Source organism: Lontra canadensis, unplaced genomic scaffold, assembly GCF_010015895.1.
Source record: "Lontra canadensis isolate GAN:19392208 unplaced genomic scaffold, GSC_riverotter_1.0 scaffold88, whole genome shotgun sequence".
Classification (NCBI taxonomy): domain Eukaryota; kingdom Metazoa; phylum Chordata; class Mammalia; order Carnivora; family Mustelidae; genus Lontra; species Lontra canadensis.
The window spans coordinates 2,442,287-2,452,302 of record NW_022631082.1 but is presented as its reverse complement, the minus strand read 5'-3'; positions in this window follow the sequence as shown (position 1 = coordinate 2,452,302).

Genomic DNA, 10,016 nt, shown 5'->3' with positions numbered 1-10,016 from the left:
CCTTCCTGAGCAAATGACCCAAGAGAGCAAAGTGGAAGCTATAAAAGCTTATACAGCCTAGCTCTGGCAGTCACACATTGTCACTTCCACATTATTCTAATGGTCACACATGATTCAGTGCGGGGCAGGGGACTCTGCAAGGGCATGATACCAAGAGGTGAGCATCATTGGAGGGTGGTCATCCCACCCTTCTACTCAGGGACTACATTTCCCAGCATTCCTTGCATCTGAGGAACCATATGATGAGTTTTCAGTAATGGACTCTGCAAGGAGATGATATAGGACACTTCTAAGCCAAGGAGCTTAAGAAACAGGTGTGACTTTACTCTCATCCTGCTTCCACCGGCCCTTGCAGCTCAATGCAGTGGCCTGATTAGGGTGGTGGGACCATAGAAGGAGCCTAGTAAGGGAACTACCTGCCAGCTAAGAACACTCCCTTTGGGTTTGGATGAGTGAACAACAAACTTGCATCATATTTGAGTCATTAAGCATTTTAAGATTTATGCATTGCTGCAACTAGTATTACCTAACTAATTCAGGAATGGTTGCCTGTGAATGACTGAATTCAATTTTATTGTTGAATAAGGTTCATAGGTTTCTGGCTGGAGCCATTGGGTGCATAAAGGTGCCTTTTACTGAGATGGAGACTTAGGTTTGGGAGAAGATAATGACCCAGTTTAGGACAAGGTTTCTCTACTTTGGCACTACTGACATTTGGGGTTGGAGAGTTCTATGTTGTCTGGGGTCACCCTGGGCATGGTAGCATAGTAGTTCAGTAGCATCCCTGACCTCTATCCATTAGATGCCAGTAGTGTCCCCCAATCATGTCAACTAAGAATGTCTCTAGACATTGCCCAGTGTCCCCATTTGAGAGCCTGTGGATTATGATCTGATAAGTTTGGGCAGCCTGTCCATATCCAAGTGGTGATTTCCAGGAAGCTGATGATTCTGTAATTCTGGCACCCAGGGAGCAAGGAGGAGGTGAGATCTTCCCTGCCCACCCCTACCCAGGAAAGGGATGAAGTGAGAGGAGACCAAGGAGGGCCTGCCTGTCAGAGAAGTAGGAGAGGAGTGGGGAGGGGGTCAGTCACAGGTCCATGGGAGACAATGGATCTAGCAGAAGAGCAAGGCTGGCAGTGGCAACAGGCTGTTGAGATCTGCCATCAGTTTCAGAAGTGTCAAATGTTTTGGGAAGCCATGTTAGTGGAGAGGGGAGTCATTTAAATGGGGTGTCAGCAATAAAAATAATGTTGTAATTCATTTTTATTGACATGAAAAGAGTTCTGTGGTATAATTTTTAAAAAATTATTAGAGTATAACATACACTCAGTGATGTTCATGCATCTTAACTGCATAGCACAATTATTTTTTTTACATGGATGTACACCCACGTAACCACCACCCTGTTCAAGATCCAGAAAGCTCCTTCATGCCCCTTCTCAGTAGGTATAGTCTGGATACTCCAAGATACCACCATTTTTATTCCCTTGATATAATATCTAAGGGGGAAAACAAGCAGATAATTAGGTAATGTAGACCTCATAATTCAAAGACCACAACTCTGTGCACCTCTGTTTTTCTCTCTTGTCCTTCCCTGTCCATCTTGTTTTAAAGCCCACTCTATCGAAGTATAATGTTTGTATAATAAAATATGTCATTTTAAGTGTACAGTTTGATGAGTTTTGACAAAACCCTGTAACAACTGCAACAGTCAAGATAGAAAATGTTTCCTTGGGCGCCTGGGTGGCTCAGTGGGTTAAGCCTCTGCCTTCGGCTCAGGTCGATCTCAGAGTCCTGGGATCGAGTCCGTCATCGGGCTCTCTGCTCGGCAGGGAGTCTGCTTCCTCCTCTCTCTCCGCCTGCCTCTCTGCCTGCTTGTGATCGCTCTCTTTCAAATAAATAAATAAAATCTTAAAAAAAAAAGATAGAAAACGTTTCCATGACCCCCCCACCCCCCGCCAAATGTCCATTGGGTCCCTTTGCAATCAACTTCCCCTCCCATCTCATCTCCAATTATTGGTCCAATTTTCTGTAACTCTAGATTAGATTTCCCTGAACTAGAATTTCATAAAATGGAATAGTATATTGTCTTTGGTGACTGGCTTCTTTCATTCCCCATAATGTTTTGAAATTCATCGTGCTATTGTGTATATGCTTTGATTCATTACTTTTCATTGTATGGATGTGCTAGATGTACTAGAATTTGTCCATTCACCAGATGATGAACATTTGGGTTGTTTCCAGCTTGGGTTATTGTAAATAAAGTTCTTCTGAACATTTGTGTACAAGACTTTGTGCAAACATATATTTTTGCTTCTCTTGGGTAAGTATCAAGTGGAATGGCTGCATCATGTAAAAGGGTTTAATTTTTAGGAAAACTGCCAATCATTTTTCAAAGTGGTGCCACCATTTTACACACCCACCAGAGATGTATAGAGTTCCAGTTACTCTACATCCTCTCCATCACCTTCCAGAGATAGGTTGTTTTAAAATCTTAGTTCATCCAATGGGTGTGTAATGGCTTATCCTTGTGGTTTTAATGCTCACTTCCCCGGATGACTAATGATTTTAGGCATCTTCTCCTGTGCCTTTTGGCCAACTCTGTGTCTTCTTTTGTGAAGTGTCTGTTGTGAGCCCTTTGTCATTTGTTTTATTATTGAGTTGCAAGAGCTCTTTGTGTATTCTGGCAATAAGCCCTTTGTAAGATGTAAGTATTCCAAATATCTTCTTCCAGTTAATTTCTCAAATCTTAAAATGTTTCAATTGTGCCCTCAGGAAGTCACAATTCTTCCTAAGGAAAGTTCCCTGTACTCTCAACCTCTTGACAAAACACATTCTTTACCTTCTCCCCCAACAGAAGCTTGGCTCTCCCCCAAGGACTGTGAGCCTCTAGGTCATGGTTGTTTTCTCTCCCAGCTCCTCACACCCATGTGCCTCTTGGGGTGAGGTAGGCACCCTTCCTCCAACGTGGTTTCTACCTCTTCTCTGACATTCTGCACCTTACAATCTTGATCACCAAACAATACCCACAGCTTGTTTATTTTGTTTGTTTATCTATTAGCCTCTGGTGATGTCCTCTCATCTCTTTTCAATTGTATGTCCTGGTTTAATTTTCCTTTCTCAAATACTTATCTGGGTATTATTCTTGGTGATTTCAGTATCCACAAAGATCAGGGTTTCCCAGCCTCAGTACTGTTGACACTTTGGGGTCAGACCATTCTTGGTCATGGGGTCTGCCTGTGCACTGTAGGATACTGAGCAGTATCTCTGGTCTCCACCCACTCCCCAACACCACCACCAAGTTGTGACAACCAAAAATGTCTCCAGAGATGGCCAAGTGTCCATTGGAGGCAGAATCGCCCTTGTTTGAGAACGACTGAGCTTGATGGTCCTTCCAGTTCCTTCCACTCTTCTTTCCCTGCCAACTTGTCCTCCACTCTACCTTGGACCCCACCTCTCATGGTCTTATTTTAGACCTTGTCATTTCCAAAAATGACATCATTTCCCATGTTCTCAAGCACCCTACTCATCAACCCACACTTCTTTTCTTTCTAGCTCATTCCATTTGGTATTCCAATCCAAACAATCCTTTGGCTCTGCCAGGATTTATAATCCATGAGCCCCACCCTCCCCTTTTCCCTTGTGCCCTCACTCGATTGACATGGGCTGTCATTACAATCACTCCTTGACGTATGTCCTCAACTCCCTCATCTGCCTCTTCCCTCATCACATTTAGGTGGTCAGACAGCCAGATTAAAGCCAGGCCCCCATCTACTCCTCACCCATACCTGGGAAGCCACATATGCAGCCATGTTGAATGGCCTCCCTTGAGATTTTTGACCAATGATCTGCTGCCCAGTGACCCTGCTCTGTGCCCCGGTCCATTCACTCATCCACTCTCCCATATGGTAATGTCTCATCTTGCTTTCTCCCCTCCAACCTTCCCCTTCCTTCTCTCAGTTCTTGACCTTGCCTCCTATCTTCTGCACAAACAAAGCCACAGAAGGTTCACTTCCATAGGACTTAGGCTGTCAACATTGCCTTCTTTCTTGTTATGATGACAGAGCTGTCCAGGCTCCTAGCCAAGGCCAACTCTCTACCTACATCCTGGATTCCATTCCACTCAAGGTCATCACTCTAAATAAGTCTCTGCTTTCTATTACTACATCAGATGTTCCCTCTCTCCTTGATTATTCCCATCTTAAAAAAAATACAGACCTGTGATCCCACAGTACCCTCCAGTTATTACTCATTTCTCTACTCTCCTTTACAAAAAAAAATAAATAAAATAAAATCCTTCTAAGAGTTGAATCTTTTCTTGGTTTCCACTCCTTCACTTTTCATTATCTCTTGGTCCCACTCTAATTGGGCTCCCCCCTCACGACCACTGAGACACCAGTCAAGGTCACTAATGGCTTCCAGATGGCGACATTCAATGACCAATTTCAATAGCCAAATCAGAGGTCATGCAAGGGAAATTAGAAAATACTTTGAGAAGAAAAAAAAAAGACATAACATCAAAACATATGAAATGCAATTAAAGCAGTGCTTAGAGGGAAATTTATAGCTATAAAGGTCTATAGTAAAAAAGAAGAAAGATCTCAAATCAGGGACCAAAAGTTACAACAAATTCAATGGTCAATCATCAGTTCATTGTGTTGTTAGTCCTGTTAGCAGTTTTTGACACAATTTATCACTCCATCTTTTTAAAAAATTATAGTAAAATATAACCAACTAAGCCACCCAGGCACCCCATCTGTCCCAGTCTTTGAACCTCATATTCTTTAAAAGGAAAATTAGCAAGTGTCAGTGAGGTGTTAAAGACATGTCTCACCAAACTGAGCCTTTCTCCAGAGCGTAGTCAGAAGAATCCAACAATTGGGGTGCCTGGGTGTCTCAGTTGGTTAAGTGTCTGCCTTCAGCTTGGGTCATGATCTCAGGGTCCTGGGATCAAGTCCCACATCAGCTCCTTGCTCAACCCAAACTGGGAAAGCCCTGAGCAGAAGGGGGTGAGCTGGGAGCTTACTGGGAGCATTTTGCCCTGCTCTGTGCTCTGGGCAGTGCTCTCTCTCACCCCACCAAGTCAGTTTCAAGATGGAAAAACAAAATCCTCAAGAGTTTCCTAGAGCTGCCAAAGTACCACAGACCTGTGGGCTTAAACAGCAGAACTTTATGGTTTCCCAGTTCTGGAGGCTGGAAGTCTGAGATCAAAGTGTTGGCAGGGCCCTGCTCCCTCTGGGACCTGCAGGGGAGCATTCTTCCTTGCTTGTCCCAGCTTCCGGTGGTTTTCTGGCCATCTTTGGTCTTGCTTGGCTTGTAGCCCATCCCTTTAATCCTGTGTCTGCATGTGGCATGCTCCCTATGCCCCTTCACACTGTCTTCCCTCTGTGTGTGTTTCTGTCCAAATCTCCTCTTTTCTAAGGATACCAGTCCTATGGATAACAGCCCATCCTAATGACTTCATTTTAAGTTAATCACCTCTGTAAAGACCTTGTCTCCAAATAAGGTCACATTCTGAGGCCCTAGGAAGTTACTACTTCCATATACCTTTCTTGAGGGGTGGGGAGGGGAACATAATTCAATTCATAACTTAGGCTTTAGGGATGGGGCTCTCCTCCCTCCCTTTTTTTTTTAATTTTTTAAATTTATTTTCAGCATAACAGTATTCATTGTTTTTGCACCACACCCAGTGCTCTATGCAATCCGTGCCCTCTCCAATACCCACCACCTGCTTCCCCCAATCTCCTACCCCCCGCCCCTTCAAAACCCTCAAATTGTTTTTCAGAGTCCATAGTCTCTCATGGTTCACCTCCCCTTCCAATTTCCCTCAACTCCCTTCTCCTCTCTAACTCCCCTTGTCCCCCATGCTATTTGTTATGCTCCACAAATAAGTGAAACCATATGATAATTGACTCTCTCTGCTTGACTTATTTCACTCAGCATAATCTCTTCCAGTCCCGCCCATGTTGCTACAAAAGTTGGGTATTCATCCTTTCTGATGGAGGCATAATACTCCATAGTGTATATGGACCACATCTTCCTTACCCATTCGTCCATTGAAGGGCATCTTGGTTCTTTCCACAGTTTGGCGACCGTGGCCATTGCTGCTATAAACATTGGGGTACAGATGGCCCTTCTTTTCACTACATCTGTATCTTTGGGGTAAATACCCAGTAGTGCAATTGCAGGGTCATAGGGAAGCTCTATTTTTAATTTCTTGAGGAATCTCCACACTGTTCTCCAAAGTGGCTGCACCAACTTGCATTCCCACCAACAGTGTAAGAGGGTTCCCGTTTCTCCACATCCCCTCCAACACATGTTGTTTCCTGTCTTGCTAATTTTGGCCATTCTAACTGGTGTAAGGTGGTATCTCAATGTGGTTTTAATTTGAATCTCCCTGATGGCTAGTGATGATGAACATTTTTTCATGTGTCTGATAGCCATTTGTATGTCTTCATTGGAGAAGTGTCTGTTCATATCTTCTGCCCATTTTGATATGATTATCTGTTTTGCGTGTGCTGAGTTTGAGAAGTTCTGTATAGATCCTGGATATCAACCTTTTGTCTGTACTGTCATTTGCAAATATCTTCTCCCATTCCATGGGTTGCCTCTTTGTTTTGTTGACTGTTTCCTTTGCTGTGCAGAAGCTTTTGATTTTGATGAAGTCCCAAAAGTTCATTTTTGCTTTTGTTTCCTTTGCCTTTGGAGACATATCTTGAAAGAAGTTGCTGTGGCTGATATCGAAGAGGTTACTGCCTATATTCTCCTCTAGGATTCTGATGGATTCCTGTCTCACATTGAGGTCTTTTATCCATTTTGAGTTTATCTTTGTGTACGGTGTAAGAGAATGGTTGAGTTTCATTCTTCTACATATAGCTGTCCAGTTTTCCCAGCACCATTTATTGAAGAGACTGTCTTTTTTCCACTGTATATTTTTTCCTGTTTTGTCGAAGATTATTTGACCATAGAGTTCAGCAAATATTATCCTCAATGGGAAAAAGCTTGCAGCCTTCCCGTTGAGATCAGGAACACAACAAGGATGCCCACTCTCACCACTCTTGTTCAACATAGTATTAGAAGTCCTAGCAACAGCAATCAGACAACAAAGAGAAATAAAAGGTATCGAAATTGGCAATGAAGAAGTCAAACTCTCTCTCTTCGCAGATGACATAATTCTTTATATGGAAAACCCAAAAGACTCCACCCCCAAACTACTAGAACTCATACAACAATTCAGCAATGTGGCAGGATACAAAGTCAATGTACAGAAATCAGTGGCTTTCTTATACACTAACAATGAAAATACAGAAAGGGAAATTAGAGAATCGATTCCATATACTATAGCACCAAGAACCATAAGATACCTGGGAATAAATCTAACCAAAGAGGTAAAGGATCTGTACTTGAAGAAATACAGAACACTCATGAAAGAAATTGAAGAAGACACCAAAAGATGGAAGACCATTCCATGCTCTTGGATCGGAAGAATAAACATTGTTAAAATGTCTATACTGCCTAGAGCAATCTATACTTTTAATGCCATTCCGATTAAATTCCACCGGTATTTTTCAAAGAGCTGGAGCAAATAATCCAAAAATTTGTATGGAATCAGAAGAGACCCCGAATCGCTAAGGAAATGTTGAAAAACAAAAATAAAACTGGGGGCATCACGTTACCTGATTTCAAGCTTTACTACAAAGCTGTGATCACCAAGACAGCATGGTACTGGCATAAAAACAGACACATAGACCAGTGGAACAGAGTAGAGAGTCCTCCCTCCCTTTGAAAGGGAAGGGACAGACAGAGTCTTTCCCTTTGGACCACAGGGATCTTGGCTGTGATGTTGGAGAGAAATTTTAAATTTCAGGGCTAGATTGACAAGCTGAAATCCTTTGAACCTTAAAATCTGGCAGAAATCCCAGTTGGCAATATGTTTCCCAAACTGTCACTGTTCTCCTACAGGTGAATAATAGGAATACAGCAAAAGGTTAGCCTTGGAATAACCATTGGGGGTTATTGGATCTCAGAAGTGGAGACAATGAAAGATACATTTTGTGAAACTCTATTCTTGGAGGGGTGGATGGAGTAGGGTTTGGTTAAGGGAAAACTTCCAAAATGGGATTGTCAGATTGAAAAAATAAAAATACAGGATGTCCATTTAAATTTGAATTTCAGATGCACAAGGAATATTTTTTCAGTGGTTCAATCAATCCCATGCAATATTTAAGACACACTTAAGCTAAAAATTATTCATTGTTTATCTTATCTGAAATTCAAATTTAATTGGGTGTCCTGTATTTTACCTGTAAATGCTTCTGCAAATAATTAACAGAGTTAAGCCACATTAGAAAGCCATTCTGATAGATTTCTTGAAGGCACTTGGGGATGTGGCTGAAGCAGAAACAGTTCACAGGGCTCTGGGAATCGCTCCTAATGGGGCTTAATAATATCTTCCCTTTGTTGTCCCGGAGTATTGGGAGGGAACCAGGAAGGAAGCACACTGACCCCAGTAAAAACCTCTGTGCAACTCTATAGATGCAACCTTTCCCCCAATCCTCCCACCAAAATGACCTCTATTCTGGAGTTGGTGTTCACCATTCCTTTGCTTTTTTTTTTTTTTACATTTTTTTGTTAATCACATATGCATGTCTCCCTAAACCTAAGGCAAGATTAACAATAGTTACTGGATCTTAACCCTTTAGCTTCTGGGTTGTGAAGATGTCTATAGGGTCATGGGGACAAAATCATGGTGGTCGGGGAGTGCACTGGAGTGAGGGGGGCTTGAAGCAGCAGCTAGGTACCAGCCAATATTGCCATATCTTATGATACACTCATATACGTTCGATGAGCAGCCCCATCTTAAATATTATTTGTTTAATGTAGCCTGAACTTTTGTCATTTTATAAATAGATGTACTGTTTTATGACTTTTTCTCTTTTTTTTTTTTTTTTTTGGTCCAGGATCATCTTGTTGAGAGTGATTCGTGTCAATGCATGTCCCTGTTCGTTTATTTGTGTGTATTCCATTGAATGAAAATACCGTCATTTACTTATCAAGTCTGCAATTCATGAGTACTCAGGGTAATTCCAGGGTTTTGCTAGGACTAGTAAGGCTACTCTGAATAGTTGTGCCTGACTCCTGAGTCCATGTGTGATGGTTTTCCAGGAGGACATAAATCCAGGAGGGAAATTCCCAATCGCAGGACATGTTCATCTGTGACTTTGGTGAATGTGGCGGAGGCAGCCTGCTCTGTCACAAAGATTCAGGATCCCTTTCCATTGAGTAGAGTTTTTGTTTTGTTTTGTTTTGTTTTGTTTTTAAGATTTTATTTATTTGAGAGAGAAAGAGAGAGAGCAAGCCAGGGGAAGAGCAAAAGGAGAGGGAGAAACAGAATCCTTGATGAGCAGGGCGCTCCATGCAGGGCCCAATCCAAGAACCCTGGGATCATGACCCAAGCCAAAGTCAGACCCTCAATCAACTGAGCCTCCCAGGTGCCCCTCCATAGGGTAGAACTGTTAACAGAGGAGCAACTACAAAAGACTACATTTCCCAGCTCCCCTTACACCGTGAGGTCATGTGGACTCATTTTGACCAACAGAAAGTCTGCTGAAGCCCTTCTGGACTGAGGGGGTTACAAATCCAGTGTGTCTTCCATGAGTTTCCTACTAGGGTCACTCTGAAAAGTTTGTGTTGGGGGTGGAGATCCCATGTTGAGAATGGAAGCATCACAAGATGGGAGGAGCCTGGGCCACCTGACGGACAACCTTCCAGGATAGATACACACACACAGTGAATTTTGCTTATGTGAGAAATAAACTTTTAAGACATTTTCTTAGTCTGGCAATGGACCTATCCTGCTCAGTACTACACTAGACAATGTCAAATTGTTTTCAGGGTGATTGACCATCCCACGTTTCCACCAGTCAGGGATGAGAGTTTCCTTGCTCCCCATCCTTGCCAATACTTTTAATTAGCCAACTTTTTTTTTTAATATGTCTATGGCAACAGAAAAGCCA